This window comes from Coregonus clupeaformis, chromosome 7 (assembly GCF_020615455.1).
Source record: "Coregonus clupeaformis isolate EN_2021a chromosome 7, ASM2061545v1, whole genome shotgun sequence".
Lineage (NCBI taxonomy): Eukaryota > Metazoa > Chordata > Actinopteri > Salmoniformes > Salmonidae > Coregonus > Coregonus clupeaformis.
In genome coordinates, this window is record NC_059198.1 from 19,651,799 (window position 1) to 19,672,693 (window position 20,895).

The 20,895-nt window shown below is 42.0% G+C and overlaps 1 protein-coding gene across 3 annotated transcripts in view; it reads right to left on the reverse strand.

Moving 5' to 3' along the window:
* Positions 1–20,895, reverse strand: part of dlgap1b (discs, large (Drosophila) homolog-associated protein 1b) — a 287,295-nt gene that overhangs the window by 177,266 nt on the left and 89,134 nt on the right. For all 3 annotated transcript variants that reach the window (XM_041881102.2, XM_041881100.2, XM_041881103.2), the window contains exon 2: positions 438–524. The gene's annotated coding sequence lies outside the window, so the exon portion shown is untranslated. The remainder of the gene's footprint in view (positions 1–437; positions 525–20,895) is intronic.

Consider the following 20,895-nt stretch of genomic DNA (forward strand, 5'->3'; position numbering starts at 1 on the left):
CATCTCTCCCTCCATCTCTCCCTCCCTGTCCGGTCTGACAGACACTCCAATGTGTTCCTGTCCATGCGTGCCATGACTCGGGTTACAGCAAGGTTGTTGCCGTCTAATGGAATGTTCTGTCAGAAAGGTCAAAGTTCAATGAAAAGAGCTTGTGTATTGGTCTGAATAATGATGAAAGTCGGAGCCAGCCTTGACAGACCTGATCATGGCAAACATACCAACGGCATCCTACTGTGACACTTTCAGTATTTAGAAAGTTCTACATCTTGAAAACTTGATTGCTGACATGCAAAACATTTTGGGACTGTATCAACCCAACCCAACCTTCAGATCAGAATGTGCATATTTTCTCTCCCTTGCAAAAACGTGCCCTGGGAACGTTTTCATCTGGAGGTTGGGTTGCAGTATGGTTATAAAGCAGATATAAATTAACTCACCCACTTTATTGTCTCCTCTTCCACATAATGTCTCGCCAGTCTTTAAATCCAAGCCTGTTGTCCTCCATGCAAGCGGGCAGGTCTTTACTAAAAACAGAACAGGAGAGAGAGAAAAAAATTAGAGAACATTCAAAAATAGAGGAACAAATAAATAACAGTCTTGTTTTAAGGTAATTACACTGCTCAAGGAATACAAAAATAAGAGACAACTCTCAAACCAGAAATGCTTGGTTGGAGAGACATTCAGTACTGTAACGTATTCAGCTAAGATGAGTTTCGCTGAAAAATCAAAGCTGCGCTCCCAGTTCTCATCCCAAACACGGTCCTTTGGGAAGCCGTGAGAAATAGCATGAACGAGAGAACATGCACGGAATCCATCCTCCCCCTCAAAAAGGTTAAGATAAGAGCAAGCATTTCATTTTAAGCCTATTTGTGCTCCTTGAAATATATTTGGCTGAGGGGTCCTGCGGTCTCTTTGAGGAACTGCTCTCAGTCCCAAATGGCTTCCGCTTCCATATTTAGTGCACTACATTTAACCAGGGCTCTGATCAAAAGTAGTTCCCTAAAAGGGAATAGGGTGCCATTTGAGATGCAGTCTCAGTCAATGCCTGGCCTTAGAGGAGACAGTGCCATTTTCTACAGGCTGTGACTTATTTAGTTTTGAGCAATAAGCAGACTGCCATTATTTAACTGCCATTCACTAGAAGACATGGCAATAAAATACTGTACAACATTCCTCATCAGTAGGAAAGCATATTAAAAGGGCGTAAAGAACGGCCTTAAAAGTGGGAAATCATCCTTTAATTAAATGTTACATACAGTGGGGAAAAAAAGTATTTAGTCAGCCACCAATTGTGCAACTTCTCCCACTTAAAAAGATGAGAGAGGCCTGTAATTTTCATCATAGGTACACGTCAACTATGACAGACAAAATGAGAAAAAAAAATCAAGAAAATCACATTGTAGGATTTTTAATGAATTTATTTGCAAATTATGGTGGAAAATAAGTATTTGGTCAATAACAAAAGTTTCTCAATACTTTGTTATATACCCTTTGTTGGCAATGACACAGGTCAAACGTTTTCTGTACGTCTTCACAAGGTTTTCACACACTGTTGCTGGTATTTTGGCCCATTCCTCCATGCAGATCTCCTCTAGAGCAGTGATGTTTTGGGGCTGTCGCTGGGCAACACGGACTTTCAACTCCCTCCAAATATTTTCTATGGGGTTGAGATCTGGAGACTGGCTAGGCCACTCCAGGACCTTGAAATGCTTCTTACGAAGCCACTCCTTCGTTGCCCGGGCGGTGTGTTTGGGATCATTGTCATGCTGAAAGACCCAGCCACGTTTCATCTTCAATGCCCTTGCTGATGGAAGGAGGTTTTCACTCAAAATCTCATGATACATGGCCCCATTCATTCTTTCCTTTACACGGATCAGTCGTCCTGGTCCCTTTGCAGAAAAACAGCCCCAAAGCATGATGTTTCCACCCCCATGCTTCACAGTAGGTATGCTGTTCTTTGGATGCAACTCAGCATTCTTTGTCCTCCAAACACGACGAGTTGAGTTTTTACCAAAAAGTTATATTTTGGTTTCATCTGACCATATGACATTCTCCCAATCCTCTTCTGTGCACTCTAGCAAACTTCAGACGGGCCTGGACATGTACTGGCTTAAGCAGTGGGACACGTCTGGCACTGCAGGATTTGAGTCCCTGGCGGCGTAGTGTGTTACTGATGGTAGGCTTTGTTACTTTGGTCCCAGCTCTCTGCAGGTCATTCACTAGGTCCCCCCGTGTGGTTCTGGGATTTTTGCTCACCGTTCTTGTGATCATTTTGACCCCACGGGGTGAGATCTTGCGTGGAGCCCCAGATCGAGGGAGATTATCAGTGGTCTTGTATGTCTTCCATTTCCTAATAATTGCTCCCACAGTTGATTTCTTCAAACCAAGCTGCTTACCTATTTCAGATTCAGTCTTCCCAGCCTGGTGCAGGTCTACAATTTTGTTTCTGGTGTCCTTTGACAGCTCTTTGGTCTTGGCCATAGTGGAGTTTGGAGTGTGACTGTTTGAGGTTGTGGACAGGTGTCTTTTATACTGGTAACAAGTTCAAACAGGTGCCATTAATACAGGTAACGAGTGGAGGACAGAGGAGCCTCTTAAAGAAGAAGTTACAGGTCTGTGAGAGCCAGAAATCTTGCTTGTTTGTAGGTGACCAAATACTTATTTTCCACCATAATTTGCAAATAAATTCATTAAAAATCCTACAATGTGATTTTCTGGAAAAAAAATTCTCAATTTGTCTGTCATAGTTGACGTGTACCTATGATGAAAATTCAAGTTCTCTCTCATCTTTTTAAGTGGGAGAACTTGCACAATTGGTGGCTGACTAAATACTTTTTTTCCCCACTGTACAAGGAGAGGAAATATGGGGGGAGAGGGGGATGGAGACAAGGGTATGGGGAGGGCCTGGATGTGACAATGCTGGCTATTAGTAGTGCTCCTTGAGTGTGCCTCTCCTCTCCGCTCCTCTCCTCTCCTCCACCTGATGTCTGAAGCACCATGTCTGGGAACAGACAATGTGGAAATGACAGACCCACACAATACCCTGAATCACCAGGGAAATCACATCCATGCACTCGAACACTCACTCCCTGATTAAAGCCCACCCGTCACCTGCCAGAACAGTGTGTGTGTGTGTGTGTGTGTGCATGCATTTGTGTCTATGAGTGTACGTTTCAGTTTCATCCAATCACAGAACAAATGTGACATGCTGATTAAACTGCCAGTGACTCTTTAAACTGTAATTATATCTCTTTCTATGATCCTGTGGCCCCCCAGACTCCTTTCCCTTCCCACCATGGCTAAGCACTGAGTAGCAACTGTGTACATCCCAAATGGCACCCTCTTCCCTATATAGTGCACTACTTTTGACACACATTATAGGGGATAGGGTGCTATTTGGGATGCAGACACTTCCATCCAAACAGGTGTTAGAAGGAGAAGGGGATGTGTATGACAGGACAGGAGTTAACTTTGTGAGACAAAGGCTTAAAATCGGCAACCCTCAACCCCCCATACACATACATCTACACACCTCCCGGAGTCAAATTAATACTTGTCAGTGAGTGTATGGATTTCACATTAGAGTGTGTGAATTCATTAAGTGTGCCCTTCAGGTGTCTGCTACACCAGTTGGGGGGCCGACAGCTCCAGACCTAAACTCAAAGCCCTGCATTTACATTACAAATATACTCTTTCTCTACTGTACATTTTGGCTCAGTGCTGCACTCAATAGTAAGACCCAACAGATGCTGAGCTTCATGCATGTCATAGTTGCTGTAGTTTCAACGGCTTGAGTAAAGTTTGGTTGATTAAAAACTGATATGACTCCATACTGTTAGCCGTTTTTGTAATTTTAACAGTAACTTACTGTATTAATCAAATGTATGATACTGTATGAACTGAACACAGTAGATTACCATAGAAACCTTGTCCTGAAACTCTACAGTAATTTACTGGTCAATTGCTTCAGGTAATTCAGAATACAGTACCATACCGCATTTATGGAGTGCCAAAAATGTTTTCAACACTAGTGGGTGGATAATAGTGCTGTTTCTCACTCATTAACATATTTAGAGGTGTGTCTTGTAAGAGACTATATTTGTTGCACCCTTTAGTGAGAGTGCTGTACCAATCTAAGTGGTATGTGGTAGTGGTTCTCTAACAATAAAATATAGGGGACAGATCACAGTGGCAGCAAGTCTTAAACCTTTAATCCATACAAACAAAAAACTAAACAAAAGCAATCAAGAACTAATCAGAAAACGTGTCAGTCCAGTCAATCAGTCTTTCAGTTAGTCCATAATGTGTAGAGGCCCTCATCCAAACCTGCACCAGACCCAGCACCAAGCCTTGGCCTCCAGTCCCGGTCCCAGCACAACCTCCAACCACAACAGCACCGACCAACCACAACTGCCAATTACTTTCAGCAACTACCAGCCCAGACCCCAACCCTTCCCCTCCCCAACACAGACACAGACATATTGTGGCCTGATTGACTGACTGAATGGACTGACCGATTCTTCTGATTATTTTTTGATTGATTGCTTTTGTTTTTGTTTGTTTGGATGACCATTTGGTTTGCCTAATTTGAATTGATTACTTATTGTTTTAATTGTTTATTATTTGGACTTTTAAATTAATGATAAATTAATTGTAACTTGAACATTTTAAACTGTAATGAATTTAGGAAAAAACTAATAAATTCACCTTTAATGGTTGAGTGGCTAGCCATGTCCTTTTGATCTGTTTTGCCCTGTAGTTAGTGATGGGGAAACTAAGCTTCCTGAAGCATTGAGCATTTCCAGCCAATTGTGTCGAAAATAGGTTCATTACTCGAGGCTTTGATCAACACTATTGGCACCTTCATGACCTGGCCTCTGTAAATTGGTATAGAATCATCTTGATCCCCTCTGTTGAAGATGCTTGGCCCTTCTTTTTTGATATTTTCAGTGGTATTGTTAACAAACACGCCCCATAAAGAAAATTAGAATTAAAAACTGGTTCAGCATCTGGTTCGACCGTGATCTGGTAGAGTTACTCCACCTCAAGAACACCATTTGGCGAAAGGCTCGGCACACAAATACTCCGGCTGACTGGCTGTCGTTCAGGCAAATGAGAAATAACTGCACTCAGGCTATCCGGAAGGCCAGTTAGTTACTTTAAGGAGCAGTTCTCTCTCTGTGGGTCTAACCCTAAGAAGTTCTGGACAACGATGAAAGACCTGGAGAATAAACCCTCCTCCTCACAGCTGCCCATATCCATTAATGTTGATGATGTGGTTGTTACTGACAAGGAGCGCATGGCTGAGCTCTTTAATCACCACTTCATTAAGTCAGGATTCCTATTTGACTAAGCCATGCCTCCTTGCCCGTCCAACATTTCCTCATCTCCCAGCCCTTCTAATGCAACTAGCCCTGATACTCCTCACTCTTTTTCCCCTGCCCTGCTACACAGTTTCTCCCTGCAGGTAGTCACTGAGTCTGAGGTGCTAAAGGAGCCCCTTAAACTATACCCCTAAAAAACATCTGGGTCAGATGGTTTAGATCCTTGCTTCTTTAAGGTTGCTGCCCCTATCATCGCCGAGCCTATCACCGACCTTTTTAACCTGTCTCCCCTCTCTGGGGAGGTTCCCATTGCTTGGAAGGCAGTCACGGTGCGTCCTTTATTTAAAGGGGGAGATCAAGCTGATCCTAACTGTTATAAGCCAATTTATATCTTGCCCTGTTTATCAAAAGTGTTGGAAAAACTTGTCAATAATCAACTGACTGGCTATGGTATTCTCTCTGGTATGCAATCTGGTTTCCGCTCAGGTTATGGATGTGTCACAGCAACGTTAAAGGTCCTAAATGTCACCATTGCCCTTGATTCTAAGCAATGTTGTGCTACTATTTTTATTGACTTGGACAAAGCTTTTGATACGGTAGACCATTCCATTCTTGTGGGTCGGCTAAGGAGTATTGTTGTCTCTGAGGGGTCTTTGGCCTGGTTTGCTAACTACCTCTCTCAAAAAGTGCAGTGTATAAAGTCAGAACATCTGCTGTCTCAGCCACTGCCTGTTACCAAGGGAGTACCCCAAGGCTCGATCCTAGGCCCCACGCTCTTCTCAATTTACATCAACAACATAGCTCAGGTAGTAGGAAGCTCTCTCACCCAATTATATGCAGATGATACAGTCTTACACTCAGCTGGCCCCTCCCCAGATGTTGTGTTAAACGCTCTACAACAAAGCTTTCTTAGTGTCCATCAAGCTTTCTCTGCCCACATTGAAATGGTACAGTACAATTCTTTATATGATTCAACCACTGATTTGACCTCGCTGACTCTTCTCATCTGCAGTTAAAATAGACTTACAGGACTGGTGCACTGGATTCTTAATGTCATCCTATTTTAATCACCAAAGATTTATACAAATCTGGAATTATTTTAATCACCAGATATTTGGATATATTTAGAATTAGATATTTGTTTTGACATTTTCTCCATGTAGAGTTATGCAGTATTCGTCTCTGTTTGACAGTGTAATATTAGCTCATCATAGGACTCATTTTGTCCCATCACTCCGTGAGTTTGCCAACGGTTGACAGAATTTTCACTGATAGGATAAGGCCTTATAGAAAATACCCCCCTTGGTGAGGGGGTCTGTAAGGACAGACAGTGAGTTTCCAAAGTAGTGCAATCTCAGTCTAATCTGCATCCCAAATTACACCCTATCCCATATTTAGTGCACCATAGCCCTGGTCAAAAGTAATGGACTATATAGGGAATAGGGTGCCATTTGGGACTAACTCTAAAATGAACTTACTGGGTCTTACTGAGTCATCATAGAAGAGGGTCTGTCCGTGGAGAAGCTTGTTGGGACGGCCAGAGGCTAAATCTAAATCCCCCCTTACCTGTCAATAATTCTCTGCTTTTTCACAGCCTTGCTAATCCTCTTTCTGACTTGCCTCTTTTCATCACCACAACAGCTGCCTCAAACAATCAGGCAAAAGCGGTCATAACGTGTGTGCGCATGTGTCAGACTATCTTCATATCGTGATATCTTGATCTATACTGAACAAAACTATAAATGTAACATGTAAAGTGTTGGTCCCATGTTTCATGAACTGAAATAAAATATTCCAAAAAAAAGTCCATATGCACAAAAAGCGTTTTCTCTCAAATTTGTGTACAAATTTGTTTACATTCCTGTTAGTGAACATTTCTCCTTTGCCAAGATAATCCATCTACCTGACAGGTATGGCATATCAAGAAGCTGATTAAACAGCATGATCATTACACAGGTGCACCTTGTGCTGAGGACAATAAAAGGCCACTAAAATGTGCAGTTTTTTCACACAACACAATGCCACAGATGTCTCAAGTTTTGAGGAAGCGTGCAATTGGCATGCTGCCTGCAGGAATGTCCAGCAGAGCTGTTGCCAGATAATTGATTGTTCATTTCTCTACCATAAGCCACCTCCAATGTCGTTTTAGAGAATTTGGCAGTACGTCCAACAAGCCTCACAATCGCAGACCACTTGTAACCACGCCAGCCCAGGACCTCCACATCCTTTACCTGCAGGATCGTCTGAGACCAGCCACCCGGACAGTTGATGAAACTGAGGAGTATTTCTGTCTGTAATAAAGCCTTTTGGGGGAAAAACTAATTCTGATTGGCTGGGCCTGGCTCCCCAGTGGGTGGGCCTATGCCCTCCCAGGCCCACCCATGGCTGCACCCCTGCCCAGTCATGTGAAATCCATAGATTAGGGCCTAATTAATTTCTTTCAGTTGACTAATTTCCTTATATGAACTGTATCTCAGTAAAATCATTGAAATTGTTGCATGTTGCATTTATATTTTTGTTCAGTATAGATGTGAGTCAGTATGCAGCAGACAGAAGGAGAGGGAGACAGTAGTGAAACGCATAGGGACATTGAGAAAGTACCAGAACGATAAGTGTGCTCAGCGCCCCCTTAATTCATAGCTCTCTCTCTCTCTCTCTCTCTCTCTCTCTCTCTCTCTCTCTCTCTCTCTCTCTCTCTCTCTCTCTCTCTCTCTCTCTCTCTCTCTCTCTCTCTCTCTCTCTCTCTCTCTCTCTCTCTCTCTCTCTCTCTCTCACCATTCTCTCTCTCCCTCTCTCTCTTTCTCTCAATCTCTCACTCTCATTTTGCAGAGTCACAGTCATTTTCTGTGAATCTGTTCTAGTGCAGCTCTATGGGCGATAGACACTTCTTTGTCACTGTTTCCTTAACGACACATCCCTGGTCTCCATGCTAAGTCCTAGCATAAGACGTCCTTGGTGTTGAGGGGCTGGTATAGCAGATGGTGGTCCGCCCATCCGCCCCCTGCTCACCAGGTAGGGTGGCAGGCCGCGGGATGCAGACACAGGTCAAGGCCAGGTCACAGAGCCTCAGTGGTGGGATGCTTTACCAATGACAAGGTTGTATGGTCACCAAGTATTGTGAAATACGATTTCAAAAACATGTACAACTTTTCCTGTGTAGCTGTGTAATTCTGTCAACTACAAGTGTACGGATGTTACTAGTGGTGGTCATAGCCTACTACGGTATATAGTAGTAGTAATAGCAGTAGCAGTAGCAATAGCAATAGCAGCAGTAGTAGTAGTAGTAGTAGTAGTAGTAGTAGTAGTAGTAGTAGCAGTAGCTATACTTTATGTGAACATGTAAACACAGTGTTTTGAGTTGAGAGTGACAGAGGCTCAGACAAATCAGATTCCTCTCCAGTGTTCTGTCTCTCCTCTCTGTCACTCAGCGTCAGCACACCACTGTAGGGGAGGATTTGAAATTCACACTCTGGGGCACCTAACACGCACAACACTTAAAGACAAGGATGGAAATAGAGACTAGAGAGAGGGAACCGATAAAAGGATCAACATGTGTATTAATAAATTAATAAACAAACTGGGAAATACATGAATGAAAAAAACAAGAGCTCATTTGCAAGTGAATATGAAACATAGTAAATGCACACAATGGTGGCCATTCACCTTTTGTAGTGTAGTTCTATTGAAGCATTCTATAGGCCAAGCCAATTACACTGTGTTGCACTGTGGTATCTAATCCGAAAGAAATTGTAGATGGCAGACCAAAATCTTTTGAGACTTACGTTTCGGAAGTCACTCTCCGTGTCCTGCTCCTTCCTGTAAGTTGATTGCAGCGCTCACATGGGCAGGACTTTGAATAATTCATCACTATGCAAAAAAATAGAAATCTATCTGAAGGGAAAATGACTGTGATCCTCTATGCAAAATGAGAGTGAAAGATTGAGGGAGAGAAAAGAGAGAGGAGAGAGAGAATGATAGGGGAGAGAAGGAGAGAGAGAGAGAGAATCAAGAGAGAAAAAACGCTTTACATAAAAGTCGGAAAATCTCTGCCTTATGTTTCGATGTGATACGGAATTAGGGCCCTTTGCTGTATTCATGAATCTATTCGGGCACAATCATGCAAGCGCAATCCATAAAAGATGACATAAGTTTGACCTGTGAGCTCGGACTTCTGGGCTGCCACAAGTTTGACCTGTGAGCTCGGACTTCTGGGCTGCCCAGTGTGTCTGAGCCGAGTGGAGATGCCCATTTGGACTCTTTGATGGGACCTGGATCAGACCCTGCCCCCAGCTGCATTAACCCCCCATGCCCCAGCTACACTACACCAACACTGAGTCAGCACAACCAGGCCTGAGCCTGCCTTCCTGGCTGGCTAGCTCCATGCATAATCTCCACACTGTACAGCTATGGGCTCAGCTCCATTATTCACACACACATTATTCAAACTTCAGGATTTGTTTACACTGCATTTTATTATGTTCCCATACTATGGGATATCTTGTCTTGAGGGCGTTAATGTTATGGTCTATGCTGGAGTACTGTAAGTCAATTTGCTATGAATTAAGGGGGCGCTGAGCACACTTATCGTTCTGGTACTTTCTCAATGTCCCTATGCGTTTCACTACTGTCTCCCTCTCCTTCTGTCTGCTGCATACTGACCCACATCTATACTGAACAAAAATATAAATGCAACATGCAACAATTTCAATGATTTTACTGAGATACAGTTCATATAAGGAAATCAGTCAACTGAAAGAAATTAATTAGACCCTAATCTATGGATTTCACATGACTGGGCAGGGGTGCAGCCATGGGTGGGCCTGGGAGGGCATAGGCCCACCCAATGGGGAGCCAGGCCCAGCCAATCAGAATGAGTTTTTCCCCCCATGTTTTTTAAATCATATTTCACAATACTTGGTGACCAAATAACTTGTCATTGGTAAAGCATCCCACCACTGAGGCTCTGTGACCTGGCCTTGACCTGTGTCTGCATCCCGCGGCCTGCCACCCTACCTGGTGAGCAGGGGGCGGATGGGCGGACCACCATCTGCTATACCAGCCCCTCAACACCAAGGACGTCTTATGCTAGGACTTAGCATGGAGACCAGGGATGGGTCGTTAAGGAAACAGTGACAAAGAAGTGTCTATCTCTCATAGAGCTGCACTAGAACAGATTCACAGATTGTGCCTTTAAAGGAGGATTCTGACTTTTAGGTGACAGGCTGTGTGAGGCTGCAGTGAGATCAGTCACCAAAACCAACAGTCAGCAGACAAGGCCAATGATCTCCATGCAAATCATACTTGCTATGCAGCTTGTAGCTAAATTAGTAGCAGCTGGTATTCTAAAAGGCATGCAAATATTGTTGTTAGAGGAAGAAGAAAGTGTGCTCACCCGATTCCCTATATAGTGCACTACTTCTGAACAGGGCCCAGAGAGCTCTGGTCAAAAGTAGTGCTTTATGTTTGGAATAGGTGACTGAAAATGTTGTGTTTTATGCAAGAAACCACTTTAAAAAATAAAATGTATTATTTTTCCCATACCATTATTACAGAGAATCAGACAAATTATGCTGCACTCTGCCTATTGGCTACTTAGCTTGTTCAAGACACGTCTCAAAATACAACACTTCCCCCTTTAAGACATAAAAAGCTAGCTTTTCAAAAATGGCTAGAAATGCACACATTTTGTGCTCTTGTTGGAAGCCACCACTCCCCCATTGTTGACTAGAAATTAGCTATAACTGGGCTAATAACTCACTAACTAGCAAAGAATATAACAAATGTGCACACGTGGCTACATGCAGCTCTCACTTTGATCTTAAAACAAGCGCATCTGGCCTCTCGAGTGGCGCAGCGGTCTAAGGCACTGCATCGCAGTGCTAGAGGCGTCACTACAGACCCGGGTTTGATCCCAGGCTGTGTCACGACCGGGAGACCCATGAGGTGGTGCACAATTGGCCCAGTGCGTGCTGGGATGTCCTTGTCCCATCGTGCTCTAGCGACTCCTTGTGGCGGGCCGGGCGCATGCACGCTGACTTCAGTCGCCAGTTGTACGGTGATTCCTCCGACACATTGGTGCGGCTGGCTTCCGCGTTAAGCAAGCAGTGCGGCTTTGCAGGGTCGTGTTTCGGAGGACGCATGCCTCTCCCGAGTCCGTACGGGAGTTGCAGCGATGGGACAAGACTGTAACTACCAATTAGATATCACAAAAAAGGGGTAAACAAATTACCGCTCATACTGTAGCCTAAACACAGTCCAGTTCAAAGTAAATGGCACAGATCCATTTATGGCAATGGCTATTTGCATATAGGACTACTGCAGCTCTGATTGGTTATGGCGGGCTGTGTAGAGTATGGGCCTGAGTCGTGCCTGTCAATGCAATAGAATCCTACTCCAATGTGCTCTGCCTACAAGAAAATCTCTTGCACAGTTAGTTTTGCATACTAAGTCTTGCATAGTTCGTTTTGTTTCAGTATATTACATTGAAAGTGGCTAATATTGCGTTGATTCGATTACAATTCCCACAGTAGAGTGAAACGTTGATAGTGTCAACTAAAGGGGAAAACTGTAGAAAGTTGAGTGACATTCAATCTCATGCTTATCTGCTGGGGCTCATATTTCTTCTGTGTGGCAGTCCGAGGGGGTCTCCAATCCATTTCCATCTGATTGAGAATCCTAGAGAAGCTTACTAAAATGAAGACTGTAGGTTTGAGGATTTTCTTTCACTCACATAGGCTGCATCCCAAATGGCATCCTATTCCCTATATAATGCACTACTTTTGAACAGAGCCTTATGGTCCACTATATAGAGAATAGGATGCCATTTGAAACGCACACATATACTTAATCTCTTTTATCCCAGATTGATTGGTCAGTCTTTTCAAGTGCTGCCATAGATCTGACCAATCCTAACGCACTGCTTTGAAGCGATGATCAATCTGATCGAGCAGGAGAGCTGGGAAACAGGAAATAGGCAATTTGATGAGTGAGGGTGTCTATGATGGTGCCTGTACCTTAATGTTATTTATTTATTTATTATATATATTTTTTCTCTTTCTCCCCTCTGGTCTGCTGTAGTGTGTGATGATGTCCTACACATAGAGAGAGCTGGAGAGAGAGATGTGGAAGGAGAGAGCGAGAGGGTTGTGTGGTGGAGAGGTTGGAGAGAGAGAGCGAGAGAGAGGGAGAGAGAGGAGGGAGGGAGGGGGAAGACAATTAGCGATGCTAAACTCCATCTCTCTCCGTCAATTTAAAGCTGTACAATCTTTTTAAAATGTAAGATTCTCCAGAGTAACAGGTCTTATGAAATCTCTTGTATAACCCTTGACAGGCATAATTTATTGATACATTCCTCACTGGAAATGTGTGTACAGCAATATGTAATAATTGAGAGGTTTAGTGTATAATGTAATTAAGGATTTCCCCTTACACTGATGCACTACTGTTTGTTTACAAGACATACACACAGGAACACAAGTACATGCAAGCACACACAAGAACACACACACACACACATGCATCAAATATATCACTCTGCATCCATTTCCTCACTTGATTGCTGTGATTCATTCTACTGCATATTCCCCTGCACACGTTTGACAAGGTGAGCGATAAGGTGTGTGTTTGATTCTCATGAAACCAGTTTTAAACATGTCTGTAGCAAACTGAGTTACAAAACCATAATGCATTTGCAAAATTAAACTATCATTCTGAGGATTAAGATGTCTAGTTTTTGACAGTGTCTTATTTTAAATACATTTTACATTTTCACCCCAAATTGTCATTAACGAAATGTGTCCGGATTAAATTCTCTGGTCATTTTATAAAATTTTACTTTAGAAAACCCTAATTTATTTGGACTAAAACACAAAATATGTTGCTGTAGTTTGTCCATAAATCCTAAAAATTGTATACTAGTTGAAGTTTACATTAAACTATTATATGTATTACATACAAACACAGTGTCTGTGGACATGTGTCTCATTACGTAACACTTTTTCAAGTTCCTGTAAAAACTCCAAATGAGTTTTTAAATACAGTTTTATTAACCGATAATGCGTCATCTAAAGGAGTAGTAAAAGTTAAGTTAATTTATTCGCTTTTATGCCTTCAGAATGAGGTTCTTATTCTCAAACACCCCCTTTACCCCACTTGGCCTTCTCATTACCGAAACGGCTAAAAAGCTCAAATTGGGAAAAAGTCTGATTTAATTTTAATAGTAAAAATATATATTTTTATTGTCAGTGTTATGTTTAACTCAGGCATTTTCATTAGGGGAGCGATGTTAAAAAAATATTTGAAATTAATTTGTTTATTACTTTTCTGGACTGTTACAGGATTGTGAATTTTGTGGAAATGGTGGTAAAATGCATCATATCTGTTAAAAAAACATTGTAATAATAATAATAATAATGAAATAGATACAGATCCTAATCTCAGTGATCATTTTTGGGTCAAATGTCAGTTTCGTGAGAATGACCCGTGTGTGTGTGTGTGCGTGCGTGCGTGCGTGCGTGTGTGTCTGGTCATCACTGATAAAAGACAAGAGTGAGTAATAGCTATCCTGTCCGTTTGGTAGTGTTTCTCTATATTCAATTGAGTCCACTTGGATTTTGCCAATGGGGGGGTCTGCTGGAATTGATTCAACTAATGTATGGAGGAGAGACGCAGACAGGGACAGAGACTATTGAGAGAAATTAGGAGAAATACCATGATAGACGGAGAGGGCGAAAGAGGGTAACCAGAGACAGCGAGGGGAAGAGGGAGCTGTATGGAGGAAGAGAAAAGAGAGAGCCACATACCTACATTGTCTGGAATAGATTACGCTTCCATCTGATCCATTAAATTCAACCTAGGGTGCATCCTAAATGGAACCCTATTCCCAATATAGTGCACAACTCTGGTCAAAAGTAGTGCACTACACTGTTAGCCGTTTTTGTAATTTTATCATTAACTTAATGTATTAATCAACAGTATGATACTGTATAAACTGAATACAGTAGATTACTGTAGAATGCACAGTAAAATACCATACATTTTCTTTACAGCACACTGTAAGACCTTTCTGTAATTTCAACAGTAAAACACTGTAGAATGCACAGTAAAATACCATAAATGTGTTTTACAGTATTAATTATGGTGCATTGTGGGAAAAAAGTATGGGCGGGGAAAGTGTGCGTCATTAACATATTTTGAGGCGTGCCTTGTAATAGGCTATATTTGTTGCACCCGTGAGAACGCTGTACCCCCACAGAATACGGTAATATACTGCATTTTAAGAATTCTACTAATCTTGTCCTGAAAATCTACAGTAACTTAGTGGCCAATTGCTGCCAGTAATTTACTGTAGTTCAGAATACAGTACCATACTACAGTTTTGAAGTGCCAAAAATATTTTGAACACAAGTGGGTGCATGGTATTGTTGTTTCTTACTCGTTAACATAATTAGAGGGATGTCTTGTGAGAGGCTATATTTGTTGCACCCGATAGTGAGAGTGCTGTACCAATTGAGGTGATATGTGGTAGTGGTTCCCAAACATTTAACTATAGGGGACAGATCACAGTGGCAGCAAGTTGCAAACCTTTAATGGTTGAGTGGCTAGCCAGGTCCTTTTGATCTGTTTTGCCATGTAGCCACTGTCTGTTTAGAAGCCTTTGCAAGCGATTGAAAACACAAAATATTAGTATGCTTTAACACATGATTAAATATTCACTATTAGGAATTGCTGATTTTATTTATATATTTACTGCAGCACACTGTAAATTAAATATTGTGGGAGGAGAAAGAATTGCTGGCTCATTAACATATTTTAAGGCGTGCCTTGTAAGTAGCTATATTTGTTGCATCTGTTAGTGAGAGTCCTGTACAAATTTAAGTGATCTGTGGTAGTAGTTCCCTAACAATTAAAAGTGGAACTGACAGTATATTAGCAGCAACAAATCTGATAAAAATCTGTTAATATACACCCCCAAGAACATTTACGTTTTCTGACAAGCGAGCACTTTGATATGGTCATTTTCCCGTTTTCATTCATTCTTAGAATGTTTGGGAATTACGTATACTAAGGCATTTGTGAACATTCTATAGCAATATAGAGTGGGAAAGTGGCCGTGCGTTTGGACAATTAGTAGACACTGCAGAAAATAAAACCTAATAAAAACATCTGTCTTGTCCCAAGACCGTAGTCTACACAGACCGGTGCGCTATAGCCAATCAGAGCTACACTAGGCCTTTATACAAACAAGCCATTTGCCACACTGGCCTGCCATCATTCACTTTGAACTGGACTGTGTGTTTACAGGTAGTTGCAACAGCGCGACTTTAGATCATTAGAACGCATTCGCCAAAAGCCACAAAATACACCTGAATTGATTTCTGCAAATATGTACACACCACGGGAGTCCTCTTACATTTGGGAACTTTACAGTCCTATTGATCAAACAACCATGAAAAGGTAGGCTCTCTCTCCCTCAGTTATGCACATCAACAACAAGATCAACAACTAATGCTAGGCAGAGCAAGATGAGCTAAAATCTAATGAAGGAACATAAGATAAACCCTCTCAAACTTTTTCAGCTAGTTGGCTGTCAAAATTGCACTGATTAACGATGGGGAATTGTAGCCTACTCGTCCTTCTGCAGCTTGCCACTGATGCATGCTTGTCCCAACCAAGCACCCAAGCTAACTGGCTAAAGTTGGCTAGCTTGCTAGCTTGCTACTTCCAGACACAAATGAGAGAACACCTCACTCTGACCACTTTACTTGCAGTAGCAGAGCTGGTTAGGCTGTTTACATGTTATCTAGAGCGTTTGTGACTAACTATTACTTTTTTTAACCTACGTTTACTGACATCGGTCATATTCAGCGGGTGTTGCACTTTCGTAAATTCATCAGTTATTCTGCGCTCTGGCACACTCAGAGATTGGAGTAGATAGTAGATTTGTGAACGCAAGAGATATGCTAACTGGATAAGAGTTGTTCAAGTTCTTGCTAGCTAACCAAACTACACCTGCATCTCTAGCCAACGAAAAACAATATGAGGGGAAAAAGTCTCTATGGATTGGGATTTTGGTTCATTGTTTAGCTAGCTAGCTACATGTCTAAACAAAAGATTCCAAGTTAAAGCGTACTGTTAGTTAGCTAGCTAACGTTAGATGGCTGGCTCACTAGCTAACGTTACATGTATGATCTGTGTAATATTATTATTTGTATCTCAGAAACCATTTGCATTGCTAGTTCTAGCCTAATGTTAGCTAGCTAACTAACATTGAACCTAGTTGGTTAGCTTTAGCTAGCTATGACAATCGGTATTGTATTGCTATTACTCTATGGGATGGGATTATGGTTAATTGTTTAGCTAGCTAGCTAGTTACATGTCTAAACAAAATACTTCACTTCGCCAGATGATTACATGACCCATCAAGTTAACCAGGTGTGTCTGGCGGTGTTACGGCCATCTATTGTATAATAATGCTTAAATATTTGTATCTGGAATTTGTCTTTCAGCATCAGTAGAACACGCCTGACTCTCCTCCACCAGTCATACAAGGATAATGGTCTAATGCCTCCCATCTAAAAGATAGCCGGCCCAAGCAAGCACAGGTTACACCTGAAGCATGAGGACTTGCAGTGAGTTGTGAACTTCATCAACAACTATGCAGAGGATAATGCAATAGTATTACCTGGATGTCACCCAGGACGCAAACACTTTGGTGGAAAGCTGCTGCCATCTCATGTGACAAAAGCAGCAGTGTGGCATCTCTACAAGGAATCGATGACAACACTTGGTATGTAAAGCATACATAACACATGTTTTCATTATTTCATTTACAGTGGGGAAAAAATGTATTTAGTCAGCCACCAATTGTGCAAGTTCTCCCACTTAAAAAGATGAGAGAGGCCTGTAATTTTCATCGTAGGTACACGTCAACTATGACAGACAAAATGAGAAAAAAAATCCAGAAAATCACATTGTAGGATTTTTAATGAATTTATTTGCAAATTATGGTGGAAAATAAGTATTTGGTCAATAACAAAAGTTTCTCAATACTTTGTTATATACCCTTTGTTGGCAATGACACAGGTCAAACGTTTTCTGTAAGTCTTCACAAGGTTTTCACACACTGTTGCTGGTATTTTGGCCCATTCCTCCATGCAGATCTCCTCTAGAGCAGTGATGTTTTGGGGCTGTCGCTGGGCAACATGGACTTTCAACTCCCTCCAAAGATTTTCTATGGGGTTGAGATCTGGAGACTGGCTAGGCCACTCCAGGACCTTGAAATGCTTCTTACGAAGCCACTCCTTCGTTGCCCAGGCGGTGTGTTTGGGATCATTGTCATGCTGAAAGACCCAGCCACGTTTCATCTTCAATGCCCTTGCTGATGGAAGGAGGTTTTCACTCAAAATCTCACGATACATGGCCCCATTCATTCTTTCCTTTACACGGATCAGTCGTCCTGGTCCCTTTGCAGAAAAACAGTCCCAAAGCATGATGTTTCCACCCCCATGCTTCACAGTAGGTATGGTGTTCTTTGGATGCAACTCAGCATTCTTTGTCCTCCAAACACGACAAGTTGAGTTTTTACCAAAAAGTTATATTTTGGTTTCATCTGACCATATGACATTCTCCCAATCCTCTTCTGGATCATCCAAATGCACTCTAGCAAACTTCAGACGGGCCTGGACATGTACTGGCTTAAGCAGGGGGACACGTCTGGCACTGCAGGATTTGAGTCCCTGGTGGCATAGTGTGTTACTGATGGTAGGCTTTGTTACTTTGGTCCCAGCTCTCTGCAGTTCATTCACTAGGTCCCCCCGTGTGGTTCTGGGATTTTTGCTCACCGTTCTTGTGATCATTTTGACCCCACGGGGTGAGATCTTGCGTGGAGCCCCAGATCGAGGGAGATTATCAGTCTTGTATGTCTTCCATTTCCTAATAATTGCTCCCACAGTTGATTTCTTCAAACCAAGCTGCTTACCTATTGCAGATTCAGTCTTCCCAGCCTGGTGCATGTCTACAATTTTGTTTCTGGTGTCCTTTGACAGCTCTTTGATCTTGGCCATAGTGGAGTTTGGAGTGTGACTGTTTGAGGTTGTGGACAGGTGTCTTTTATACTGATAACAAGTTCAAACAGGTGCCATTAATACAGGTAACGAGTGGAGGACAGAGGAGCCTCTTAAAGGAGAAGTTACAGGTCTGTGAGAGCCAGAAATCTTGCTTGTTTGTAGGTGACCAAATACTTATTTTCCACCATAATTTGCAAATAAATTCATTAAAAATCCTACAATGTGATTTTCTGGATTTTTTTTTCTCAATTTGTCTGTCATAGTTGACGTGTACCTATGATGAAAATTACAGGCCTCTCTCATCTTTTTAAGTGGGAGAACTTGCACAATTGGTGGCTGACTAAATACTTTTTTCCCCCACTGTACCTGCAACATGATTGGCACTACTTTTATTGAGCTCACATTATTTGTGTATTTTTCAGAGGTACATGTAGTCAGGCTCAGGCTGAGATTGCTGGTGTGGTGAAGGACAGCACTGTGACAGGGGTCAACATCCCACAGCTGATTGGACTGGAGGTGATGTGGATTTTTACATTACTATGGGTTTTTCTAGATTGATACATCGCTGTTGCTGGGCAAGAACTGAATTGGTTCCTCTCACTGGGTTTGTGTGTGTGTGAAATGGGCATCGGACCTGTGTTCGGGTCATTCTACAGTTGTTTTATCTTATCAGTGACTGAAACCAGACTGTGACTCTGTGGCTCTCCTTAGCCATATCCAGGGAATGAGCCGGGGTTGAACAGAGTTCAGGCTAAACCCTTTGTCTCTCCTTGGGCGTCTTCTTGATTAATTACAAAATGTCGGGGTGGGAAAGAGGGGTTGGGATTTGGGTATGTTTGAGAGATTGATTGTGGACCTGCCATGTCAAACAATCAATCTCCAGGTCAAGCCAGGGTGAGCCGGAGTTGAACAGAGTTCAAACTGAACATGATTCTGCATGACAAGGCTTAATTGGTCGCACCACCATTGTTTTCAAACTGAATACATAGAGGAAAAGTCAGATTTCGCCACTATCATAAACTAAGTAAGTGGGCGGAGTGGTCAAGAGGTGAAATCTGGAGACAGTGGTGAGGGAACCCAAGAGGGATGGGTTAAGCTAAAATGTATGTAAAATGACTATATAAACTGAGAGCTGGGAGGTGGAAAAGCAGATGCTCTGCAGACCACTCGGCTTTGTCCATTGTAATAAAGTCTATCTTAATTCTACAAAAACTCTGGAAATACTTTGATTCTTTGATCAGTATAAGGACGAATTTGCCACAACAGAGGATGGTATGGCGCTGGTGGAAAGCTATGGCTGGCAACAACACCTGACCGTACTTCAGGCCGCTGCCATGTATGAGGTTATTCTTATTATCTAAACTTGGGAGGTCAATTGATGTTATGCAAGGTTGTATTCTTCTCCATTTTTTTGTCTATTTTCCTGTTTTACAGCTTCGATGCTCAGGAGCCTGGTGTTGTTGTCACCAAGGAGCGTTCAGACTCAGTCGGGACTAGGTTTCAGCTGCTGAGCAACGCTGACGTCCTTCTTCCCATAATGGGTTGCCTGTACAAGCACTACCTGGACTGGACACAACTAGACAAACTTATATTTTTGAGAAGATCAGGGAGTTTTGCGACGAAGAGGCCATGGACATCACATGCCCTGCACCAAAGTCAAGGGCAGTACAGAAACAGGTTATCCGAATATAGATTCCCTTGTTCATGCGTGGTGCGGACAGACCACTTCCCAGTCATCCGCACTATCTGCAGTGCCTCTATGCACATTCACATTACTCTCTCCTAACACACACACACGCAAAACGTTGCTGCTACAAAAATGTTTTAATCCTGCTGCTCAGTCACTTTACCCCTTATTGAATGCATATAACTACCTTGTCTATCACCAGTATAACCGATAACTTTATTGATATTGTTATTGTACATACTGTACATTATTTTGTTCTTTCTCTACTGGCATTGACACTTTTTGTTCTTTTTTAAATTATATTGACACTTTCTATTTTTGATATTGCTACTATGCAAGTAACCATTTCACTGTATGGTTTTCACCTTCTGTAGAGACCCATCAACTTAGCAAGATGTGGCTGGGGGTTATAGCATTTATTTAACATGACCCATCAATTTAGACAAGTGTGTCTGGGTAAGCGTAATCTAATATTTATCAAATATTTTTATCTGGACACTTTGTTTTTGATATTGCTACTATGCAAATATGCAAGTAAACATTTCACTGTACCGTTTACACCTTCTGTATCTTGTGCATGTGACAAATAAACATTGATTTTATTTGATATAGTGTGTGTTTACCAGAGATGGTAATGTGAAGAACAACATGACCTGCACCAAAGTCAGCTTAGGATACAGTATAGGCCAAGGACTATATAAACTGTATTTTTACATTGAGTGTTTCCTTATTGTAGGCTACTATTTTTACCACTTTTAGTCTTGAATACTTTGGTTGTTTACTACACTACTCACTTGTGGCCTCACATGTGAATCCT